The 26,356-nt window shown below is 42.4% G+C and overlaps 1 non-coding gene and 1 pseudogene across 1 annotated transcript; both read left to right on the top strand.

Moving 5' to 3' along the window:
* The first annotated feature begins 1,008 nt into the window (after positions 1–1,008).
* LOC116658035 lies at positions 1,009–25,667 on the top strand (annotated as a pseudogene).
* TRNAT-AGU lies at positions 1,675–1,746 on the top strand. Its single transcript has one exon. It is a non-coding gene; the product is annotated as a tRNA-Thr (tRNA).
* Positions 25,668–26,356: the final 689 nt, after the last annotated feature.

Raw genomic sequence — 26,356 nt, 5'->3', positions numbered from 1 at the left:
ACATGGGTCACATGGGGAGCAGGACCGGCCAGTCACAGCTTGGTCCACAGTCACCTAGTGCCCTCAAGGCTTTCATCCCATGGATGCGTCACCTCCCCCTGGATGGGGATAAGGGCACAAGTGGTGGGGCAGCTTCTCAGTGGTGGAGGTATTGCTCTCCAGACCCAACACTCAACAGCGTGGACCCCTGGTGTTGGCCACAGTCTTGGCTAGATTAGGCTGTTGGGTAGCTGAGCTCATGAGACGTGGGTGCCATGCTTCCATTCTCACCAAGAGCTCTACTTTTGAAGGTTCTGGTCAGACAGCCACAAATACTCCCTAGCCCATAAACAAAGAACTGTCTCTTTCACTCGGGGAAGGGCACACAGAAGGAGAACGGGTCATCCCGAGAGCAGGACAGGCCAAGTCAGTCCTGCCATCAGGGGTCTGACAGACGAGCCACCTCAGTTCCTCTTACTAGTTGTTTACTTGGAGGGTCTGGGGTATTTGGGTGACCTGCAAGTGTCAGGAAATAGTACACGAGGGCTTTGTAGATTTTCTGGTCTGGTGTTAACTCACCCCATTGTAGCTGTCGTGCAAGGAAACAAATCTTGGTGGACAACAGGCCAGGGCCTCTGCTCCCTGGTGGAGCCAGGAGATAACAATGTTAAGTACGACTGCGGGGGCATCATTTCTATGTTGTGAGGCCAGATGGCCTTACATAACTCTCATGCTGGATGTCTAAGTTGCAGAGGGAAGCTAGATTCCATCCAGCTCTCCAGCCAAGGAGGAGACCAGAAGTCGCCTCCCCAACAACTGTGAGCTCTATGCCTCCACTGACAGCAGCATCTATAGCAAAAAGCTGGACTGGCACCTGCGTTTCCGTGTAAACATCCGAGTAGCCACAGCAATGGCCTCGTGAGGGTTGGTGTGCCCAAGGAAGCTGTGTGTGAGACGGAGGGAGGAGTGCCTGGTCAGACACCGGGAGGGCAGGCAGGCAAGTGACGACATCTGTGCAGCGCAGGCGCCATGGAACTGAGCCAAAGGGAGGTGGGTTTTGGAGCAGGGAGCCTGGGCAGTGCCGTGATGCTCGTAAGAAGATCCTTGGCTCTGGATCCAAGAAGTACATTGGCTTGAATCCTGACCCCAACACTCACCTTGGGCAAATGTTTGAAGCTTTCTGTGACTCTGTTTCTTGGTGTCCCAAATGGGGACAATAGTAGCAATTACCTCTGAGAGTCAGGAGGGCATTTATAGATGTCATTTCATTACGCTCACTAGCAGCCCACGAGCACGGTTCTAGGTCCCCCATTTTACACGTGGCAGACGGGTAACCTTTTAATCAGTAATCACGCAGCTAAGAATGGTCAGAACCAGCATTTGAATTTGATCCCTATGTCCAGATTATTTCTATTCTCACTCAGTATTACTGGAAAACTAGTAAAGTCAGAACAAACACTGCTGGGAAGTGGGTGCTTGAAACATGTTTGTCGTCTTCACCATTGGGGAGTGTTGAGTTCACGTTCCTCACAGCCCGTCCGAGGCTCCCTTCATCTCCGGCTGCCCCTGGTGGGGTCTGCAGGGCTCTGGGCAGCTTCTCCTTGATCTCTACCCCAAGGCTCTCTGCTCTCTACAGGTTGATTCTCAACCCTGACTGCTCAGTAGAGCTAATGTCTAAAAACAAAAAAAGGTGGGGAGGGTATGGCTCAGTGGTAGAGCACGTGCTTAGTATGCAAGAGGTCCTGGGTTCAATTCCCAGTACCTCCATTAAAATAAATAAAGCTAATTACCCTCCCAAAAAAGAAAAGACGTATTTAAAAAACAATAAACAGTACAAAGTCCCCACTCCAGGCTGGGGCACACTATTTCTTAAAGGCTCCCAGATGTTTCTCATGTGCAGGAGGGTGAGAGCTACCCCTCTACACCTCTCTTCGTGAGCTTGTCCACTCACACCCATTAGCCTCTTGAAACAGGAAAATTACTTGACTCAGCCTAGAACTTTCTCCCGATTTCTTGACATTTATTTGCCTACTGGACATCTCTCCTGGAGCCCACAGGCACCCAGCCAGAACTGAATCAGTTGTCTCCTCTCATGACTTGCCCCTCTTCCTGCCCTTCTTATTTCAGGGAATGGCACTATAATTTAGGACACTGCCAAAGCCAGAAATCTGGCCGGCATCTTTGACCTCTTCTTGCCCTTCCATCACACCTGTGGCCAATCCGTCCACCTGCTGAAATGTTTTCTTCTCTCTCCTCCTGGAGGGGACTCAGCAGGCCTTCACACGAACCTACCAATAGGTCTCCCTGCCTCCATCTTGTCTCTTTCTAGATCACTTTGCATGTCTCCTCTACCTTGGAGGCACACAGAGACCTGTGTGATGTGCACCAGTGATTTCTCCACCTGGTTGCCTCACCTGCCTCCCACACCCTGTGCTTGCTTCTAGACTATTTGCAGTTCCTGGAAGGGACCTGGCTCTCTTTGGCCTCCCTCCTTTGCATGTGCAGCTCCCCAGGGAGAAATGGCCTTAACATTATACCTTCACCTGGTCACTTCTAGGGCATCTCAGAACTCACCACAGTGGTTCCCTCCTCTGGGAGAGCCTTGGCTACAGTTCTGGCTCTCTGCCCCGAGCACCTTCTGCTGAATGTTATCCAAGCCCTCTTAACACGCCTCCTCAGCCATCATTTCCCGATGACTCCTGTGCACCTAGGAGCTCCCGGAAGCAGGGACTGTGTCTTTTTTCTCTTTATTCTCAGAGCATAGTAGAGACTCAGGTATAATGGTGGAGGGAACAGTGGTTATTCTGGAATTTCTCTAGAGTTGGGGCCTAAGGGTAACAGTCTGGTTGGAAGAAGGGCTTAGGGGATTTACCCTGAAGCCACATTTTCAATTAACATTTCATGTTGTTTTTGTCTACTATTTGAAGTTACGAGTCTTAAAACTGAATGACGATTTCTAAAAATTACTTTACCGAAGATTGAGGAAAATGGCAGTTTTCCATATTTAAGAATATTATTTTAATTTTGTGTGACTGGGGTGGTGGAAAATAGAAATGCAAGGGCTACTAAAGCATTCTCATCCCCTTCCCCACCCTCAGGTCCTTCAGACAGAAGAGACAGAGGGATGTGAGGGGAAGACTTGGAGGGTGGACCGTGCACTGCTCTTAAATTATGACAGTTACTTGTGCTTTTTTTAACTTTCTTTTTTAATGGAGGTACTGTGGCTTGAACCCAGGACCTTGTACATGCTAAACACGTGCTCTACTACTGAGCTATACACACCCCTCCCCCAGATATTTGTGTTTTTAGTGGGCATAATGTGCTGGTAGCAGGTCCTTTAGCATCAGACACAGTCACCTGCCTCTGACCATCACGTTAATACCTTTCCCCTGAGCTAGAGAGCTAGATAGTCTGTTTTCCCAAGTTCAATAATTATCTACATTTTCTTTTTATCTTAAAAAAAGACATTAACTCATGTTTCTCTTTAGTATCGCCTATAAATAAAATATGATTTTATTAACCATTTACCAAAGTGTTAAGGGTAATAAATGTTAAGTACAGATTTCTGAAGCATCAGTCATCACTGAAGATCCACATTCCGCTGTTCTCTCTCTCTGTTAGTCACCTTACTTCTGGAGTTCTGGAAGCGGCGCCAGGCAGAACAGGAGTACAAATGGGACACGGTTGAGCAGGAAGGACAAGTCTGGCCAGAATAGGAGGTGCAGTGTCCCCACGTGGAGATAGATGACATTACCCAGGAAAAGCGGGCGCTGTTTAGATGCAGTTTAGTATGTTTACTTCTGGACTTGTCAGCCTTGGCTGCATGTTGGAATCACCAGGGGACCTTAAAAAATGTTGGTGCCTGGATACCATCACTGCAAACTCTGATGGTACTTAGTGGCCTGGGGTGCTTTCTGGCATAGGGAAGTTTTTAAAGCTCCTCTGGTTATTCTAATGTGCAGCCAAGGTGAAGGAGCACTGCCTGGAATGGTGGACACAGAAGAGAAGTGTGGACCTTCCTTCGTAATAACAGTAAAAAGGGGGAAAAGGAAAAGACTCGTATAAGTGTATAAGAAAAGAGGCATTGATTTGTATCCTTTCATAACACCAATAAAAAAATGCAAAATATAAATTAGCCACCATGACATAGATGTAGAAGGGAAGAGACATTGGTTTTTATAGTTGACTCCCATTTTTTCACATGTGCCTTCATTATTGCGGCCTCCTTTTCATCGTAGACTAGGTGCCCCTTTGTCTTGAACTAAGTCCCGGTCACTGCTCCCCCTTCCGTTTGGGATGTGTACAAACAGCATTGCTCTCATCCTAAAGTCAGAGAAAGGGTAGAAGAAGCAGGGAAACCTTTGCTGAGGTGCCATCAGTGTTTGAGCAGTGTTTGAGCTAGGCATTTTATATAATTGGAAATGTAAATTTATTGCTGCCACTCCTGCTGCAAAATTAAAAAAATAAAACTACATATCATTGTATCAACATTCCAGAGCTATGAAAAGATGATTTTTGAGTCATCTGTATTATTGTTTCTTTCCATCAGCTGAGATAATTTAGAGCTGATGGTACTTGCAGTCAGCAGCAGCAGGAGAGTAGGTTGTGAGAATGAATAACTCTTGGAAAGAAAATGCTTTTACTAGGAGCATCTGAAAATGTCTCCAACTATAGATTTAATAAATTGAATCACAGATCTACAGAATGTTGGCACTGAAAAGGTCTGGAGGGAGCAGGTCAAACTCCTCTTTTTATAAATGGAAGAAAATGAGGTTCAGCTACTCATAGAAAGTGACATTTGTCTTTTACAATGTAATAAGCTTCTAATACTCCCCATTATTAATAGTTCCCATTGTTTACAACTGAAGATGGGGGTCAAAGCATATGTTGGTGAAAGACTGTACATTCAGAGATGAAAGCTGAAACAGACAAATTTAGATGTTCATAATGTTTTTGAGTCCTAAAAACAAAAACGTATCATATTGGCAGCATACAAAAAATACTGAAGAGAAGATTTTTGGTCATTTAAACTGCCAATTTTAAATTTAAAATTGCCAACAAATAAGTTTAAATTTTCATTGGAACATGCTTGTTGAAAAATTGAACATGAAGACTCATTTCACTTTATCGTTCTTCCTTATGTAAAAAATTGTTTAATTATTTTTTTTAGCTTTTTAATTCAAGCATTTTATTTTAATTGTGAATGCATCCTCAATTCTTTAGAGAGGCCAGCGTTGTGGTAGTGAGACCTTGGGAATGAAGTTGCCTAAATTCATATTTACACACAGCAGCTTGCTTCCTGAGTGATCTTGGACAACTTACCTTCTCTGTGCCATAGTTACATATAAAATAAAAATAAGAGTTTTGCTTCCTCATGACTGTGGTAAGGACGGGTCGAATTAATGTAAAGAATCTACTTGGAAGACTTCCTGGCACAGAGGGAGGGCCATGTACTTAGTTACAGCTATTATTATACTATATCTGCTTTTATAATCTAGGAAAATCTTGAGTCTTACTGATTTCATCTCTAAAAAAGAAATCTAAATATAAACTCTAAAATGGAAACCCTAAAACTTCATAGTTGTAGCTAATTAACACATAAAACTCAACCAAGAAACACACAGTGGAGGCCAGTTAGCTGCACACACCTGTGAAACTTCCTGTCCTGCACGGACTCTAAGCTGTCACTACCGTCACTTCTGAAATCTAAGGCAAGCTCACGAATAGAGTTTTACAGCTTGGCCTCGTCAGGTACCCAGACCCCTAAACTCAGACAATGGCAGGGAAACAGTTTGTTGTTCACATGTGCATTTTCAAAAAATACTATTAAAATGAACACTGTACGTATTTTGTTGTGTGTTTGACATCGTTAACAGAAAAGAAAACAAAGAAAAGGAAAAGAAACCCATGCAGTTACAAATAAGGAGGCTATGTCTGAAAATTATTATTTTTTTAAATTATGTTTAGGATTTAGTGACCAGTTAGGAGAAAAGTCATTTCATTGGTGTAATCCCTTGATTGACTAAGCTTGTTTTTTTAATTAGGAAGAAGAGCGTGTTCCTTTACCACCTGGGGAAAGTGTATGCATATAACCTTTTGTGCAAGGGCTCTTTTTCTGGGTAAGATCCTGCCACAGACTTTTTAAAATTTAATGTGAAATGCTGAGAAAACTGAAAGTCAAGCTGGGAACTATGTAGTCTCATAGAAAAAGCTTTTTCCAGAGGACGTCTGAGCCAAAGCAGAGCGCCACTCTGGAGGTTCCAGAGTCTCTTCATAAAGCTCACAGTGCTTTCCCCAATTCTTTTCACCTCGTTTGTTCAAATCAGCTCAGTGGCTTAGGATTCTCCAGGATCTGTTTAAGAGACCAGTTGGAGGCATTAAGAATTCTAAAATTTTCCAAGTGTAACAACCAAGGTAAAATGTCTAAGAATAGCCTAACAAAAGGATAGTAGGAACTATCAAATAAATAAAAATAAAAACTACTGAAAGATATAAAAGATGCTTTAATCACATGATTCTAGATCTAAAGATCATTTCTCCAAAATATCAGAAGTCATAAAATTGATTTGGGGTTTATTGTGAATAAAATCACATTAGTAATGTAATAATTAATAAGATAATGAGAGTTTCACTAGTTCAAGAAGAGCCAGATTAGAAAATAGGACAGGAAGTCCAGATATGGGCTCTGATATCGATAATAAATTAATATAAGAGATGGACGGCATGACAAATCAGGGAGATAAATAAAGGTTATTCAGTAAATGGAACACTTGTTAGCTACTTGGGGGGAAAAGAAAAGATTGAAATCATACAGTGAACAATATATTGTGATAAATTCCAGAAACATTTAAAAAAGTAACACAATTAGAAAAAAACTAGAAATAAATATGGATGAATATAAAACCTCTAGATGAGCAGTAAGTTTCAGAGGAAAATATATAAAGATTTCCATGCATCAGAAGCATCCTAATTTTAACCAAAACACCAGAGGATGTTGTTTGCTTACAAATCCAACAAGGGGCTAATTCCTTCAATATATGGAGAGTTCAGATCACTTCAAAGGTAACATCAAAAAATCTCAGGAGTGTAGAAGGCAGACAAGATGAACACACATTCACTGAGGAAAAAAGAGATGTCACACTGCAATGGTATTTCAATCAGTGCACATCAGAATGAAATAGTTTTCCACCTCTCAACTGACACAGATCTTTTTATGAGGATGAAGTGCCAGTGAACACCAAACCCATGACTAGGTTACCGGATATTCTTTGTGAAGTATGGTTGATTTACAATGCTGTGTTTATTTCTGCTGTACTCCTCCAGCCTTCTTAGAAAGCAGTCTGACAGCTCATATCAAGAGTCAAAAATATCTATAAGCTTTAATCCACTAATTCAGCTTTGAAAAACTTTTAATCAGGAAGTATTTCAAAATGGCAGGGAAAAGTCAGTATGGATGCAAGTCACAGACATACTTTTATATGTATATATACATATAAAATCTCAGCCAAATATTCTTCCAACCCTTCACATAGTAGAATATTATGCAGCCATGAAAAATGTGTCCATGAAAATATTGTATGACATGTCAAACTGTTATGCTTATGATAGGCTTGAGAACAAAATTAATATATAAAATGATTTGTAATATACAGACAATGCAGATTTCTGAAGGAATTTTGTCTATAGGTAGAAGCATTTTTCTTATTTCATTGTTTATTCATTTTCAGAGTTGGAGTCTTTTGATTTTAGGTGACAAAATCAGTCTTCAATGTGCTTAAAAGACAACCAAAAAATGGAGATGGAAGGGATTTATTGGTTCCTGTAAATGAAAACCTCAGGTCTGAGGTCTGGCTTCAGTCAAGGAGAGATACTGTAGCCCAGATGATGTCAAGGGCTGCTTTTGTCCTGTCTTCATTCTGTGTCCAAGGATGTCTCAGCATGCTGCTTCTAGGCACTCAGCATCCCAGATCGTCCATCCAAACCAAGAGAGGTCTCTTTTGGCAGCTTCCTCTCTTGATAGAGGAAGCTTATCATTCATATGGGCACCAGCACGTATCTCCTCACATAATAGTGGCTCTTCCTGGGTTATTTGCAAATTCTCAACTCATGTGCGAGGCCAATAGAATGAGGGGTATTATTTGTCTTAAACCAACTGAGATCTACCTCTGCTGCTTCAGAAAGAGTGGGTCAATCGAGCTTAAAACACAGGACTAAAAAAAGAAGGGAAGTTATTTATCCTAAAGCAAAATCTGGGTCCTCTTCTAAGACTGGGGACAGATCCAGGACAGCAGTTCTGTCCACTACTGAGCACTTTCAAATTTTCTTTAATGAGCAAATATTAAAGTTATGATCAGAAAAGATGATAAGTAAGAAGAAACTTGAGGAAGGAGAATGGAAAGCTTTCCTGTTTCTTAAGAAATATTGAACCCATTAATTGCTTGGAAGAAAAATGAAAATGTGTCAAGTTTGTAAAAGTTCTGAAATGAATTAGAATTGATTTCACAGACCATGTAGGAGACAGTGCTCTACAGTTAGTGTGTCTTTGGGCTGTTTGAGTATTTCAGTTCTTTCACTTAATAGTTGCTTCATTTGGGGCAAATTGCATCATCTCCATGTGACTCTATTTCCTCATCTGTAAAAGAGATATAATATTCCCTTCCCCACAGGGTGATTGTGAGGATTTAGAAAAATAGATCTGTGCTGAAGCAATAGTAAGCATTTAAAGAATCTTATCTATTATGATTACTTAATATGTAATTAAAAAAATTATTATGCACACTTTTTAAAAATGCATACTATTTAAATGGCCTATATGTGTTGTACAAGAGTGGAAGGCTTAATATACCTTCTATAATACATTTTTCTCAGCCTTAACTAATTTTCACATTTAATCACACACACACCAAAATGTTATTCCTTTCACAAGCATGAAGCCTTAACTGTGAAGAAAAGGATGATGAAAGAGTGTAGAGGAGGAAATACAATGCTTTCTCTACAAACTGATGGCTTAAAAACTAAGAAAAACACCTTTTTAAGACTTTGGTCACCATATTCATAGCTAATACTTAGGTAGAGTTTTTCACATGCCTGTGGTTAATGTTCTAATTGTTTTCACAATTAGAAAAATCATCGACTCATTACAATAGTCCTATAAATTGCTATTATTATCCCCCTATGATATGGGTGAGGAGATGGAAGCCCCCAGAGGTTAAGAAACTTGCACAAGGCCCCACAGCTAGCATCGGAGCTGGGATCCAGATGCAGGAGTGTGGCTCCAGGAGGGGCTTGTAAACAGTCCCTCTGCTCTCCCCTGCAGGTGCAAGCCAGCCTCCCGCTGTTACTGTAAATAACATGATGTGGTACACTTAGTCTTGAAATTCACATTCTTTGTAGCTTTCTCTCTGGGGCAGCCATCAGGAGCGGCCAGGGACACTGAGTACATGCTTCTGGACGATGACCAAGAAGGCAGATGGAAGGAAAACAGTTTAAAAATGGGATCTTTAATGTGCATTCTTCAGTGGCCAGAAAAAAACCTGCCTAATGAGGAACTGAAGCCCTACCAGCCACGTGCAAATTATGCTTCAGACACCCCCGTTGCCCTTGGGTCCACACAGTCAGAACTACAATGGATCAGGGACATGTATCTTGTGCAAATGCAGGGACTATGAATACCTGCCATTTTAAGATCTCAAGGAGTATGAAAAGCATGAGAAGCTTTCATCAGCAGAGACCTGCTGTCACTTCCACTATTTCCCTCAGGGCATGTCCACAGCTTCGCTGGTCCTATTCAGAATGAAGACGACAGCTAGCACCTGCTGACCCCTGAATCAGTGATAGGTTCTCCCTTGAAAGGAAGCATATCCCCTTCATGGGTTACAACTAGTTCATAACCTAAGTAATTCTATAGATGTAGAAGGGATATTTTCATTGGTTCTGCTATCACAGACTTGTCTCCAAAAGAACATGCCACCAGTTACTCCATTTTCACCCATTCAAAGATACAATTAACAGGCTTCCTTCTTTAGTGCAGTTTTAGGTTTACAGAAAAATTCACAGAAAGTGGAGTTCCCATATATTCCCTATGCCCTGTACACAGCTGCTCCTGCTGTCAGCATGTTACATTAGTGGTTGCACTCATTCTTTTTGACATCCTTCATTCCTCCTCCCCTAAAGGTTAACATGCCTGATATTCACGTCTCTTGTGGCATTTACGTGCGATTTACATCACTTCTCGCGTTTATCTGAGGTTTACAGCACATGCATATTTTCTGTTAAAGCGTGGGTTGGGGGCAAGTTTTCTGTGTAAAAATACGATCATTAGTGAGTCTCATGCTGCTGGGTATTTGGGTTGTCAGGTCCTGTTGGCCATTGCTTCAGTTATTGGGATCAATGTCTACGGACTTTCAGTGTTCATTGTATTTTCTGCAAAACTTCCCAAGAACGTGAATGGAAGAGACCCAATCCAGAAGTACCTGACTGTGCAGGTGGGCCACGCCCATCACTGCTTCCCTCATCAGCGTTATCATCATCGTGACCCTGAACGCCATATATGAGAAAGTGACAATCATGATGACTGACTCTGGTAAGCTCCTCCTGCAGCTGAGGTCACTTCTACACCAGTTTTAGAACCAGGTCAAAACAGAGACTGTATTTTTAGGCACTTCAATTCCAGTACATTACAGTCTTAGAATACTTCAATTGTAAACGTATTTTCTCTAGCCTATGTGAGAAGTGAATTAGCTCCAGCTTTGCATTAGTAAAAGGGACAAAGGAAGCATTAGAATGTCCAAGCTCTGTGTAAACAGGTCAGTGCTTAATAATAATTTCAATTACATTAGATCATGTACCCTATTGTGGGAAGTTAATAGTCCCTTTGTTGCAAATAATTGGAAGAGTGTCGTGGTTCCAGTGGCAGATTTGCTTGTGCGTTACGGAGAGGACAGGTAATCACAGTTTTATGTGTCTTACCCCTATTCTGTTCCTGTTAGTGTAGCTCCATTCTCATCAGCTGTGGCTTCTATAATAAATGTTTCTTCTCTCTGGCTTGTATCCCAGCCAGCGGCTTAGCGGCCCAAGTTAAGTGCTTCCCACACGCTGCAGGTGGCTGGGTGGTTCTCCCAGTGGTCTGCTCAGTGGTCATCTTCTGAAAACACCAAGACCAATTCAAATTCTGAACTAGGAGGATGACCCGTTTTATGTTCCCCAAATGCTTCTAACAAGTTGCTCCGTGTTTTGTTTGTTTTCTTCAATAATCCTACCTTACTGCCGTTCAGGGAGACAAGAGAATATCATTTTGCAGGATGTTTAAAGGTAGCTTTCTGTCAACTTACACCTGACAGAGGACAGTTCTTGCCCATTGGATACTGTTGTGCTTATAAATTTTAAGGAACGGCTGTTTTTTTTTTTTTTTTTTTTTTTTTTTTTTTTTTTGCCTTGTGGGATATTGCGTTCATAGTGGGAGAAACTCTTACAACAGTGTGTACACTTGGAATTAACATAGTAGCTATGTTAAGGAATTCAAAACGGCTGAAATGAAAACAGTGTGAATTGTGTATATATATATATACATATTTACCTTGTTAACTCATGTGTCCTTGGCTTTGATTAGGGTCTCAAATCCGTTCACAGTTTTACAGACTTAACTTTTCTTTATTCTAGCTGCAGAGCTCCCAAAGACCAGACTGACTATGAGAACAACCTAGCCATGGAGGCGTTCTTGTTCCAGATTGTCGACTACTACTCCTCGTGTTTCTACATCACATTCTTTAAGGGCAGATTTGTGACTTATCCAGGAGATCTGGTGTATTGGTTGTGAAAATACAGAGATGAAGAGGTGTGAATACAGCTTTGTGTTCTGACAGTCTAACCTGTTTCTTGATTTCCCTTAGTTGCCCAATGAAGAGTGTCTTTACTCTCTGTTCCTTAGACTTTTTAGGCATAAAATAATGACTTTATTTCATGTTAGAGCTATCTAAAATTTAAATGAGATTTTCTTTCTAATATTCCAGTGTGACCCAGGTGGCTGTCTCCTTGAACTGATGACACAGCTGACAATAATCATCGGAGGACAGTCCATCGGGAAAAACATACAAGAGGTGTTACTTCCGTGAGTACTCAGTCATGTGATCTTGGGGTGAGAACGGCCCACCCATCCATGTCATTTTCCTGCGTGCCCATCTCTAAAACAGGGGAGACTCTCTGCTTACTAAAGCTCTCCAGATAAGATGATCCAGCCAACAGTGTAAACGTACCTGCTGTTTAATAATTATGCTTAAATACCTTCCTTTTTATGTTTAACTTAAATCCTCAAGTGCTATAGTTTCTCCTTATTAGCCCATCACTGGGGACTGACTGATCAGAGCACTTTGAGAGATGGCCATTTTTGGGGCCGTGAACTAAGTTTTCCCGCAACTCCCCACAACTTTCTCCTCCTTTTATACATGCATTTAAAAATCCATAACAGGAATTTGTTGAGTGCCTAGTATGTGCTAGTCACTGTAATAAATGTTGTACATATAGGTGTGTGTGTGTGTGTGTGTGTACACAATTTAATCACCCAAACTATCCTTATTCTTATCTTCCTTTTGCAAATGAAGATCCTGTGGCTTAAAGAGGGTAAATGATTTGCCTAAGCTCTCATTGCCAATAAGAGGCAACTGTGGGACACAGATGTAAGACCCTATCTCTCGGAATCCATGTTCTTCTAAGAACAGAGACTCTCTTGGGGTCCTAAGGCACAGGGTTACATAATGTTTTTAAAGAGACACTTGTCTAAAATAATAATTACAGAGGTTTTGACTTACTGTTCTCTTCCTAAAAATGAGAAAAGCAGATGTTAGCAAAGGTCACACTGTCCCTTTGATTTTCACATAAGCCCAATCCCACATCAAAGTGGACAGTCCAGTGTTATCTGCAATTTCTGAACATTTCAAGGAGCTTACTGTATTCGCTTTCTGTTGCTGTTGTAACAAGTATCCCCAAACGTCATGGTAGTAGGAAGAAAAAAGAAAAAGTCTCCACTAAACAACACAAATTTAACCTTGTAGGGTTCTTTAACGCAGAAGCCTGCTGAAGTGAAAGTATTGGCAGAGCTGTTTCTGAAGACCTCAGGGGAACCTGTATCTTTGACTTTTCTGGCTTCCAGAGGCTACCTGCATCTCGTGGCCTGTGACATCTTTTCTCTCTCTCAAGGTCAGCATGGTTGTTTGTCTCTGACTCTGATTCTGTGGTCACATCTCCTCTCCTCTCTCCCCGCTTCTGCCTCCCTCTTCCTCCTTTAACGACCCTGGTGATTACACTGGGCCCACCTCTATAATCCAGCTCGTCTCTCTTAGAGTCTCTTAAACGCATCTGAAAAATAGGCCCCCTTTGCCAGGGAAACTGACCTCTTCATATATTCTGGGGATTAGGACATAGACATCTTGGGGGGGATCATTTTTCTGCCTACCACACTAACATTTTTAAGATAATTTCTGGCTTTGAGTTTCTGTTCTCATGAAACTGTTGATCTCTCTTCTGTCTTGCGTTCCACACCAGCATTCTACTCCTGGCCAACCTAAATGCAGAGCTCACCCCTCTCTGTGCTGTCCCCCAAAACCACTTACACAAGCAGGCCTTACTGTTGTTTGGAGCATGGAGGAGAAACTCAAGCAACTTGAATTTTGAAATAAAAAACCTCCATCATTTTAAAATTTTCCATGACACTATAAAAAAATTTATTTTTTTAACTTCATTTTTTAACTTCTAAACTATTTTAAACTTTGCTACTTTTATTAAACTTTACATTTTTTCTTATAATCCTTCATTGCAGACTCCAGAAACCTGCTATTCTTCCCACCACACCCAAGTTCCCTTTCATTGTTTCTCCTCCCTTCCCTAACCTTCCTTCTCTCTCCCTTATTACCAAGTTTCTGTCCATTCTCCTAATAGGGCAGTTAAATTATTTTTTCTTTCTTTCTTTCTGTTTTTGCCGAGTGAACACTTTTGGGTGTCAGTGTGTCCTTCCACATTTCTTCACAAGGGCTTCATCTTTCAGATTCAGTATGGATTACTGGGGTCTGTCTCTAAACAAAGGCATTTCCCTTGTCCCCAAGCTCACCACGCCCCTCAAAAAATAAAGATTCTGATCTTCGCTGTGAAATGAATCTTTTTTTTTTTCCCTACTGTGTAATAGACAACACTTACACTGAGCTCACAGTCAGATTTTTCCAGAGGAGTAAAAGTAGCTCATGTGCAAATAATACTACTTTTCTCTGTGAAAAGAAATAGATCAGATAGAGGAAATACTTAACGCAGATTACTCAAAAGCATTTCCTGAAGGAAATAGGTTAATTATGTAACACTAAATTTTGTTGAATCTGGTTATCAGTGAGCTACTTTTACCAACCAAGGAGAAGGATATATTTCCTAAATTGGTACTGAGCAATTCATGTGAAATGAAACTTGCTCACATGAACTAGTTTAAAGTAAAGGATGCATTATAGTATCTGTGGTCTGTTTATACCTTCGCTTAAGTAAGCACATTGCTGTAGGTTCCAGTGAGCTGAACTTTGCCTGCATGTATTTCTACTATGGGCTAAAATATTTAGGGAATATGTTTTGAATTACATTTCCCTTGTTTGAAAACCAGGAATGCTGACTGGTAGCCAAGTTCGAGGGTGGCTTGTGTTTTCCTCACTGCCTCTTCTCTTTGTATAAGGTGCCAGTATCCTTCTTAATTTTTCATATAAATTCCTAACATACCAAAGATCTATCAATTACTCTTGCTGCACCAAAACTATACCCATCCTCAAAAATAAATAGGAAGGGAAAAGAAAACTTATCAAAGTTAGCGACTATTTTCATGCTATTTAAATATGTGTAAAGGAACATAATGAAATGAATTTCACCATAACTCACCTGCCTCCAACCCCCCAATTCCATGTGGGGTTCTTGAGTAGGATTCTGGGTGCAAATGAAGAAGGACAGTGATGCCGTGATCCAGGCTCCCTCTGGGGTCCCCCAGCACTTGGATCGGCACCTGGTATAAAGAAGGTCTCAGTCCGAGCCAGCTGAGTGAATGAGCGACTCACAGGCATCGAATGTGTAACATCAGTGAATTAACAGCATTCTTTGTAGGACTCAGAGAATAAGCTGAGAGCCCTGTGGCTTTCCCAGCCTCACATACTATTTTGATATTGGGGTCATTTCTGGGAATCTTATTCTGTACTTGACAAAAGGCTACTACAATTCCAGGGTTAAGCAACTTGCCCTAGGGAAATTTTATGATAAAATATTAAGAAAAATAGTTAAATGGCCAAAATGACATGGCATTGTCCTTTGGTGTTTAGATAATGTATGGCTGTAATTTTCTTACTTTATATGTTTTCTACATTTTCCACCGTGAGTATGCACTACTATATAATAAGAAAAAGCAAATGTTTAAAAGAGAAAATCTCTCTTCTCCAGATATGATTTGGTTAGAGGATGAGTCAGATACATATAATAAGAGAATCTTAAATACATGTGTCCATAATTCACTCTTTAAGTTCAGGAACAGGAAACTCAGGAATGAAGTAGATTAAGAGAGTCAAAGATACTTGTATTCAAGATTAGCAAGTGGGAGTGTCCTCAACAGAAATGGTGATAATCTACAATGCAGGGATTAAATGTGATAATGAGGGTACAAAGACAACATGAAGTAGAAAATGCCACGTGGCAAGCACTGAGTAAAGGGCAGTTTACTGTGATTATGCCAATATGTGTGGTCAATGCCCAAGCAAATGACTGTGTAACCCCTGCTAGAGGGAGAAAGCTTCCAGCCTTGGCTGGAAAGGGGGGCGGATCCAGTGTCTGTATTTTTTAAAATGTCTACAGGTGCTTCTTATGTGCAAATTGATATCCCTGCACGAGAACCATAACCCAACAGAAAACCCAAAAGACCGAGGACAATGATGGGTTGCCGACAGCCCAAGCTTTTCTGCCACAGATGAGTGGTTCCTCTCAGGAAGACTGAGCAAGAGGCTCAGAGTCTTAGCTAAGGACAAGCCAGTCGGGACTTCTAATACGACCTAATGCCATCGACGGGGGAGGGCAGTTCAGCACAAGAAGGGAGCTCCAGGTGGGTTAACATGGAAGTTTCATCCTGGATTCAAACCGTGATGGATTTGGGCCCCGGAGGATAAAACCCTGCTTCCCTGGGGCATGGACCGGATTCCACAAGAGGCTGAGACAGGAAGTATGAGGCAGAGAAAAATTCCCCCAGGAGACTCCCGAGTCTGGGTGCCAGGAAGGGTGGTGGATGAGCGCGGTCCCAGCGCCACCCGCACCGCAGGGCTCCGAGGGGCTGTGGAGCTGTGCGCTCCCGGCCGGACCTCAGACCTGACTGCAGCGCTCCGGGCTGCGGCCTGGGGAGCGGCTTCAGCAGCAGGCTGTCCCCGTCATCCTCGTAGGTGCTGCAGTGACCCCCACCCCTGTGGCCACGGTGTTCCCAAGCCAAGGGTCTAAGTGATTTCAACCCTATTTACAGGTGACCACAGCCGGTTAGCCTGTGCTGCTCAAAAGGAAGATCCCACATGGGGTTTTGTTTCGTTAGGGGGGTTGCTAATACCTGGCCTGCTTTCAGTCGTTTCATCCTGACAGCAGCCTGGGCAGTGGAAGTTTCATCTCCCAATTTTATTTCAACTTTTTTGTTGAAAGTATAGTTGGTTTACAATATTGTGTTAATTCTTGGTGTACAGCATAGTGATTCAGTTATACATACATATATACATATTCCTTGTCATATTCTTTTTCACTATAGGCTATTAAGTTATTGAATGTAGTTCCCTGTGCTATACAGTAGGACCTTGTTGTTTGATGCAAAAATTACTAAACAAAGTATTTGCAGACTAAACCTAGCCATGTATGACACAGTTGAGTTTATCTCAGGATTTAAATGTGGTTTTGATCTCCAGGATCTCTTTATCAACTTATCATAATTAAAGAGCCTGTGGACCACTTCTCAGAAAAATGTTTTAAAATCATAAGATTTAGAGAATAAAGAAGGAAGATAATTATACTGAGAAGCAGATATCAAAATATAGAAATGGGCATTTGTGATACAGTAATATCTGAATTATTGGAAGAACTTGTTGAATAAGAGGAGCCAGTGGTGGGTCTACTAACCGCAACATTCTGCCACAGCAGTGAGTGTAAATCATCTTCTGAGATCTGCAAGAATTGCATTTTGAATGTAAATAAAGTTTAATAACAAATAAGCCACGAAGTGTGGATTCAGATTCAGGGGTATCTCGAGTCCATATCCCCACCACTTCCCAGAGCTCCCGGCTCTTCCCCTAATGTTATTGAAAGAAGTGGGGAAAGTTTGTGAAGCGAAGGGCATGTTCCATTGCAAAGAAATCTCTGGGAGCATGGCCAGGGAAAGGTTAACGCTGAGATCAGAGGCAGTGGGAAACCTAGCAGGGGCAGCTCTTTACAAGTCACATCATATACTCTGTGTGTGTCCACGTGTGTGTGCATACAGACGTGTGGGCATGTATGATGTATACACCTGCCTTTGATGTGAAGCCGCCTCACTGTCCAAATTTGAAATCCATCCAAACGTGCAGTGCAGTCAGCCGAAGCTCAGCCAGACGCTAAGTTGTCTGTTGTTGCTCTCTCTATTCTGCTGGACTCCACGAGAAAACCACATGCCAGCTGTTGCTTTCAGGGACAACAGCTCTGTAGGCTACAGGTCCATGCCTTGTTTCACTGCCAACTCCGATATCCTTTCAGGACAAATTGCCATTTGAAAAAGGGGGAAGAATTCAGTTGGCCCACAAGCCTCTGAGTGAGGAAAAAAGATAACCTTAGAGACAGCTCTGTGGGACAGCATCCAGGAGGGGGCAGAGCACTGGGCTGCGAGTCGAGGCTGTGTTTCTTTCAAGCTCTGCACTGACTTTGAGGCGGCATGTCACTTCTTTGGCCCTTGATTTGTTCAGCTTAAATTAGGGTCTTGGACCTGTTTGATCCAACGTTAGAGTATCACTTTCCTGCTTGGTGACCCTCCACGGCTCCGCAATTCCTTCCGAGGGAAAAATGCCCACATCTTCACTGCAGTCTCTTAGGCTCCACCCCCAAAACCACCACTTATTTCCTATGCATTCTGGCCCACACCAGCCTCCATGCTGTCTGTCCAGCATGAGGGACCTCCAGGCCTGTGATCACCGTTCCCTCTGCCCCTCCTCTGCCCGCCCCTTTGCCTCCGTCTTTGTCTTATTCAAAGGTCACGGCCCCAGCCCCGCTCCTCCCCACCACACATTAATCGCTCTCCTTTATTTTCCCCGCCACACTTATCACCAGCTCACAGACCCTGTCTTTCTTTCTTTTACTTATTTTCTTTGACGATTTTCAGACTGGAAAGGCCATGGTGGATAATAGCAGAGAAATGGGGGGGAGGGGAAGACAAATGAGGGAAGGTATCTTCTAAAAGCTAAAATGGCCACCTGAAAAGGAGGTAGGAGATAAAGTAGTAGTCGTTACAATTTTGGTAAACCCAAGGTACGTAGTCAGGACTAGTTTTCACAATATTTGGGGGTAGGGAGGCAGCAATAAAAAGAAATTTATCCTGAAAACAAGAAATTAAATTCTTGGGAAGATGATGGGTTCAGCTTGAAATGTCAGTAATACTTTTATGACCTTGGTCTGATAATACCCTGCCTTATAATTTGATCTGTTTGGCAGCTGGGTCATGAATCTAATGGAGCCACAGTTTCGGGAGCAGAACAGACCACCCCACGATGGGAATGGGACATCCCATGGGCAAACTGGGGTTATTTTATCAATACCTTGAAATGAGCAAGTCATCAGTGGAGATTTCGGTGCTGTCGGTAATACTAGGGTTTGTTTTGGGTGTCAGAAGCATCGGTTACCGAGCCAAACAATGACCTAGCATACCGAAACGGAGCCCGCTTTTCCCCATTAGATGCAATTATGCAGTCAGGCTTTCAAATAGGTTGCCTGTGTATATCTTTGTCAATACTTATGTTGTACAAAGCTGAAGATTTACTGCCAAGGAATGAAATGGAATACTCATTCAGGTACGTCTCCACCATTGATTCTCAGATCCTTCTGGTCATGTCGTCTAAGGATGAACTCTGAACCGTTACTAGATGTGACTCAGCTCGGGCTGTAGCCCGTGTGGCACAGCTGTTGGCTGATCTCCTTCTAAACAGAGTCATGTGAGCCCGCCAGCCTGTGCAGGAAGCCCGCAAGAGCATCCTGCCCCATGGCAGCAAGGGTCACAGGGTCACCCCTTCCACATCTCACACCTGCCTTTGACGTTGTTCCTATTTCTTCTGGCCGATGGTTTCTGCCTGGTTCCTTGAGTGAACTCATGGCACATCACTGGCTTGAATTTAGGATGAATTTGCTGATCTGGAGTATCGGTTGAGCACAGAACCCCTCCTTCTCCAATGTCTTTGTCCATTTCTGTACATTTGCTTGGGCTCTGTTGCTCTTTGTTTGAACTTGGTTTTGAGCTCTCGGTTGCCTTTAAATGGTTGCATCTCAAAATTGATTTCCATAGGAAACGTCATCTTTTCTATTATGCATGGCACACTTTTATCTACTAGAAGGCTGATGATGTGCACGTTTTGTATCTGAGCCCTTTCGGTTCACCACTGCCTTGAAATTTTTTTTTTTTTTTTTAAGCTTAGGAGACAGGAAAGGAGTTTGGTCAATAGGCTTTGCATTTATGCATGCGGGTTCATGTCTGCAAAGGCACCCCTTTGTGCTTCCTGTTTATAAGTCTACAGTTAGAGGGAGGTTTTTTTTTTTTTCTAAATTACATTCTATATATAAAATAATTGTTTTTAAATATATATATTATATATGGAAACACATCTGGTTCCCTCGGTGAGTGAAAGGTCATCTTGTGGCATCTTCAGTCAGCTATGCTTTGTGGCCTAGTGTCTGATTTGAGTTTCATCTTTGCTTTTGCTGTGTTTCATGACCAGGTTCCACTAAGGGTGCAGCTGCAGTCTCTGGTGTAGAAGTTATGTTCGTTTATTCTGCTTATTTTCAAAAGGACTATAAGCCAATGACCTGTTATTTCAAAATGAGTCATAATGGTAAATATGGCTTATTGGGGCTACTATCAGCATTAATAACAACAACAATCTGGGGGCAGCATATCATTTGGTATTTTAACACACACGAAAAAAGCCTTGGAAGAAAGTTATTGCTCTAGTTAAGTCAAATAAAGGTCATTGAAAGGAAAAGTTGTACGCTTTTGGGAGAAATTGATAGGACATTTAGACCTTTATAGTCTCATTAAAATACCAATTAAATAATTCAGCCTCCCCCTACCCTGTAAAACAGGATAGAGTAACAACTATTCTAGAGAGATTTTTCAGATTTATTCGTTCTCCTATTATCTAAATAATCCCTAACGAATTAGAAAATTCAATCCATTTCTGAGAGTAGGCAGTCTGTTATTCAACGCTGGAGTGAAACTTATTTTGTGTTCTTTTCATTCATGGGAGATAGAATTTCCAAGTGCTTTTTGAATTATTTTTGTTCCTCTAAAATAAAGTGCCTTTGGTGGTGATCTCCTGACCTCAGTTTCCTCCTCCCAGTTTACCCCATGATCATTAATGTCAGCCCATCTGCCTTTTTAGTTATGCCTCTTAGCTGCTGAAGGGGAACAACTTCTGACAGATGACCCTGGAGCCCTCCACCCGTGCTTCGTTAGGCCGCGCACCCAGCCACCAACCCTAGTCTCCTTTGCCTGAAGTACCTTTCTCTGCTTTTCTGCCTGGAAGGACTCTTGCCAAGCCTTGGCAGGAACCCCGCCACGTTTTAGAGATTTTCTGCTCTCCTCTCTAGGCATGAATTGCACTTGATTCTTGTCTTGATGGTACGTGATCGTGTCCGTGTCCATTGAACTCCCCGGCTGGACTGATCCTGTCGGAGGCAGTAGTCAGGCTTTTCATCATCCTGTCCATGTCCGAAGCACAACAGCCTGGACCCTGGTTCTCATACGTGTTTAAGTGACTTGAGCTTGGAGTTTCAACACACTCACATAAAACTGTTAGATGAGTTGGCGGTAAAATTGCCCCCAAGCCCCCACAAGGTTGGGGTTCTATAGGGCATATGTTTTTTTTCTGAGTGAAATTTTTCTTCTATTTATTTTAGTGAATTCCCCACTGTCCTTTGAGATTATTAGAGTAACCCTGAGTTGTTAACCACAATATCTCTCCCCCACCAGCGAATGATCCTGCTGTCTGAGAACTCAGACATGGGACATAAGAGAAATAATCTATCAGTCTTAAAATCTGGAAGCCATAAGATACCGTTTTGTACTTAGAGCACCCACAGCACAAACACCAGTCTCTCAAGAATTTGACGCTGCCTTCCCAGAGGGTGGGTGCCGTAAGTGAAATGCAGTGAGTGATGAAGTGAGAGCTCTTCGTCTCTGGTACTGCCTTTTCCACCCTTGCTGTGTTAACTTGATCTTCCCTTCATTTATTATGTTCTCCATTTAATTTACTGCATTTAATATCAGTTGTTCTTCAACATCTCCTTGCACCCGCCCCCTCCATTCCCTCTCTCTCCAGTGCTCTCCCACCCACGCCTCTCCTGCGCTCTCCAGGACCAGGTCTGTCTGCCCCACGCCTTCACCTCTGTTCTGTCTGCCCACCAGCTGCACTGACATTTCCTTAACTCCGCAGAATGAACTTTCCAAAATGGCAGCTGAGTAACTGGGGGGGATTGTAGACCTCTCATCTCTTTACTGATCCATTCGTTTATCCGTCCAACAAACACTGAGCATCTGCTGTGCCAAACACGGTATCAACTGCCGGGGAGACCAAGACAGCTAAGACTTGGTGTCTGCACTCCCCAGGCCCGGCGAGGCTTGGCGAGTAGTTGATGGATTGCTCAGCAGGTGAACACACATTGGGCTTCCTAGAGCTGGAAATATTTGAACTGAATTTTGAAAGGTGAAAGGAAGTTAGCTCTCTAACGTGTGGTAGAGGGAGTGGACACTTCATGCAGAGAGGTAGAGGCATATAACAGTACACGGCATGAAGCGGCTTGGCCAGACTGAGGAACAACAAGTAGGGCTGGAACAAAGGATCCAAGGTGGGAATATCAGGTGCACAAGGCCTCTGTCACGATGGGTCTTGTGTGCTTAGACTTGAATGTATCCTTAAAGAAACAGGGATATATTGGAATATTTGTAAGCAAGAGAATTGCATAATGTTTACATTGAAGAAGTTCTGGTTATTCTGGCAGCAGAATGGAAGATACTATTTTTGGGGGGAGGCCCATATTTTGGGGGGAAAGGATATTTCGGGGACCACCGCAGGTAGCCCGGACAACAAGTGGCACACGCCTGCAGAGAGGCCATGGGCAGAGGGATAGAGACACGGGCGGCAGAAGTGGCGACTGCTGCAGAGGGGGCTGCAGGGCCGGGGTGGCGGGCCGCAGAGCTGCTGAGGTGACTTTCCAGTGACCCATCCGGAGAGCGGATCTGCAGGGGGAGTGTAAGGGGAGGAGCTGGTTTCGAGGAGATGGTTCTGTGTGTGGCATTTTGAGTGCAAAGTGTCTATGGGACATCTGAGGGGTGATGTCCTTTGTTAAGCTGGATTCACCAGTCAGGAGCTCAGAGGAGCTGTGGGTGAGGCCGTGGGGACGATTCAGTCCTGCCAGGCGGAGGATTGAAGAGGACGCCTTGGGGAAAAGAGCCATGCACCTGGCAAATGGGAGAAGAGAAATCCACCAAGAGAAAGAAGAATAGCAGAGCAGTTGGGAGAAAACTAGTTGAGGCAACACAGAGAAGGCTGTAACCTGGCTTAAGAGGGATTTGAACACTGACTAAAAGGAGCATAGTGAGAAAGGGGGGTGTGTGTGGCAAAAAAGCAAGAGCTAAAGCCTACCTTTAATTGTCAAAACTGAGGAAAAGGCGGAGGAGGACTATAATTATGTAGCCTTTAAAAAACAGATCTGTGTGTATCTGTGTGTGTGCTTATGTGCACACACAATTTTCTGCCTGGGCTTTTTAAATTTATTTAAGTAAAACAAAAATTAAGGGGGGAAAAATTCCACTGAGAGGAAAATATTTGTCCACGGCAAAAGCTACCTGGTAATCAAATAAACAGGAGCTGAAAATGCCCACTGGATTGAAACACGCAGCTACCGGCAGCGCAAATCCTGTCTCAGTGCCGCGGTGAGGGCCGTGGGGGATGCAGGGCTCTGGGCCCTGGAGGAGTCATCAGCGCAGGTACTTCCCCAAGAAACTGGACTTTAAAGGGAAGAAGAAAGTGTAGAAAGTATCAGAGAGCAATACAGGGCCGTGAGAGAGGCTTGGGCGAGGGTTAGTTTTGTTTTACAGTGGGCGTTTCTGGCCTTGCTGAGTTGCTAGGCTTTTGCTGTTGTTGGTCTTTGTTCCAAAAGCTTTTTACAAAGTTCTTCTCACTTGAATATCTGAACAGATTAAATCATGTTGGGTTATTTCTGGTGTTTTATTTTTTAATTAAAAAATTATCTGGAATTTATTTTAATGTCAAAATTGAGGACACTGTACCAGGCCTTCTAATGATTTGGCTAATTATTCCAGTACTTGAATCCACTGATTTGAAGTGTCAGTTTTATAATATTACTAAAATCTCATGAATATCCACGTCTATTCTTGAAATGCATTCTATTTCATTCATACTCTCAGTGCACTATTTCTATACTGTTTCCATGACCATAGATTAATACCTCCTAGAGTTCATACTATTTTATCCTTTTCCAGAATGTCCCTAATACTACAAATTCAAATATCCCTCCTCATTATATTATTTGTATATTTGTGTATATTTCTGGAAGAACTTTAGGATCACCTTTCAGAAATTTTTCTTAAATCCATTCGGGATTATAAACTAAATTTGCTTTCAGATTCTAAATTTATTTTGGAGAAAAATGTTCTATGTCCCCCAAACTTGAGTCTGCCCACTGAAGAGTATGCTGCATTCTACTGCTCATTCAATCATCATTTTTTTTTCTTTTTTTAAGTCATTTATCAGAATCATCTTAACATTTTTCACTAATTTATTTCTGAATAGTCTGTGCCTTTGTTGTCATTATAAATGATATCTTTTCTGGGTTTTGAAAAGGGATGATTGCTAATGAAGCCTTAATTTCTGGCTTCTCTTGAATAAGAAGGAGATCTGACAGTGTGGGGTCCCCTTTCCAATGTGGTGACTGTGAGCAGTGCGTTTCCTTAGGATGTCCACTTGCCAATTTGGCAGTGGCTGCACCCACTCCCCACATTTCTGCTACTTACCTGCCCCCTGTAGGTAGATGAGTTCATGTAGGGTTAGGTGGGTTATGGACACAGATACTGACATCACTGCTGCCACGCTGCTGACCCTGTGGCGTCACTAACTCTGGTTCTTGCTCTCTGGCCTCCCTGAATATGACAGCTCCTTTTGGGCTGTGGACTGGCTGCATCTTTCCAGCACTGTCTGCTTTTCTGCAACACACCCCTGCCTCTCAGGTCAGAAGCAAATGTCAGCTCCTCCTACCCATCCACCCCATCCACGGTCTTGCCGTTCCTGGCCAGAGTGGTCCCTACCCCTTGACGGAGCAGTAACCCTAAAGGGACTATAAATTTGCTTCTCATCCACTGTCTTAGTTACATACCTGTGCTAGTTTACTTAAAAGTCTGCCAGTTAGGAGGGGAGGGTCTAAAAGTCTTTTAGATCTCTGGCCTTATACTTTCTAACCATTCCCCCACCCCATGGAGCAGCTTACCCCATCTGTAGCAATGGCCTGTAAATTACAGACAAAGAGAAAAGAAATTCTAAGCCACCACTATAACTTTCACTTCCTGTGACCACACAGACCATAGAAACATCAAGATAAAAATTCCTGAAGAGGGATATTTTGCTTATGAAGACACTTTAATTGCATACCTTTCTGTGACTTGTAGTAAATCCATAGACCCTCTGAATGTGCTGCACTCACCTTCCCAGACTCAAGGGAGCTTGCTCACTTGCCTATTTTCAGTGTATTTCCTCCAACATTCTCTATGCATAGCTTTCCCAAAGGTACATTCCTTATTTCTATTTAAATTGTCAGATACATCCACAATATTCTTTTTTTAATCCTCAATTACAAATCATCTTCCAAGATTGTATTATTTGAACACTGAGAGTGAATAATATGCTTCAAGATTCCCAAGTTTATTACCAGCAAATAACTATGGTTGGTTAAAGATTTTTAAGTATGTTATCTCTACTAAGGGTATATACGTGAAAGAAACAGGTTGTAATTCGTCCTCTTCCCAGAGATCTTACAATTGCCTTTTGTTTGGATTCTTTCACCGTTGAACATTATTATTACCATGAATGTCTTTTCTCTTTGGGATTTAGTTCACCATTTGCCCCTCTCTCTTTACAGGAGTAAAGGAATTGATGTTGTCCTTCCATCCATCCACCACTCCATGTTGTGTGTCCATTCCTTCAACAGGTATTCAGTTTGGGTTCACCTTATATGTGGCCTCTTTCCAGTGGCCCCTCTGTTGGCTCTGGAGAATATATTGGAAATCAGAGTGGGTACGTGGAAACTTGACTACCCAGTATAGACGCATGGTGCCAGAAAAAGCCCAGAACATCAAAGCGCGGCAGCCCACCATGCAAGGAACAGCAATTCTGGCTGTGGTGGACCAATGCGAGTAAAAAGGCTTCATGGGGTGAAGACCTTGAAAAGTCCAAAAATGCATTGGCATTGCTTCCTAAGGAATCCAGTGTTGGGTATTGTTTAATATGAGAGGGAGATGATAACACTATCATCGTTATAAACAACATAGTTGTTGCAACTGTAATTGTTATTATTTTTAATATATTTTCTTTATAATTACTATTTGTGACTTACAAGAGCTCTTACGGGGCAGTTGTTAAGAAGCGTGGCCATTATACTGTTGCTGAAGTGTTGATTCAGTAGGAGCATGGTAATAGCATTAATAAGTACTCACTCTTTTGATCCTCACATGACTATAAAGGTCACCCAGCAGTGCTTGTATAATGGAGATAGAAATCTATCCATTTAAGAGGTTGTGGAACCTAAAATAAGAGCAGTCATTCCACCGTATTTGACCATATAGTCCAGACTATCAGTTTAAAGTAGGAACTACCTGATGAGGCCATAGAAACCCTTTGTGCCTCCCCAATCATTCATTACCTTCCTGTTCCCTGGGGCAGAGGTTCTTCCAGAAGGCGGTCCCATCTCTCCTCCCCACCCCACTCTTTGCCTTTGCTACCCACTGTTGGTCATTAGCTAAGCATCCTCATGTCCTGCATGTGTCTGAGCTGTGAGGGAACAGAACTCAGCTGTTTACAAGCTGTATTGACTATGACCAGTCTGAACA

This window comes from Camelus ferus, chromosome 19 (assembly GCF_009834535.1).
Source record: "Camelus ferus isolate YT-003-E chromosome 19, BCGSAC_Cfer_1.0, whole genome shotgun sequence".
Classification (NCBI taxonomy): Eukaryota; Metazoa; Chordata; class Mammalia; order Artiodactyla; family Camelidae; genus Camelus; species Camelus ferus.
Note: the sequence above shows the minus strand (reverse complement) of the source record. Positions and strands in the feature narration are given on the sequence as shown.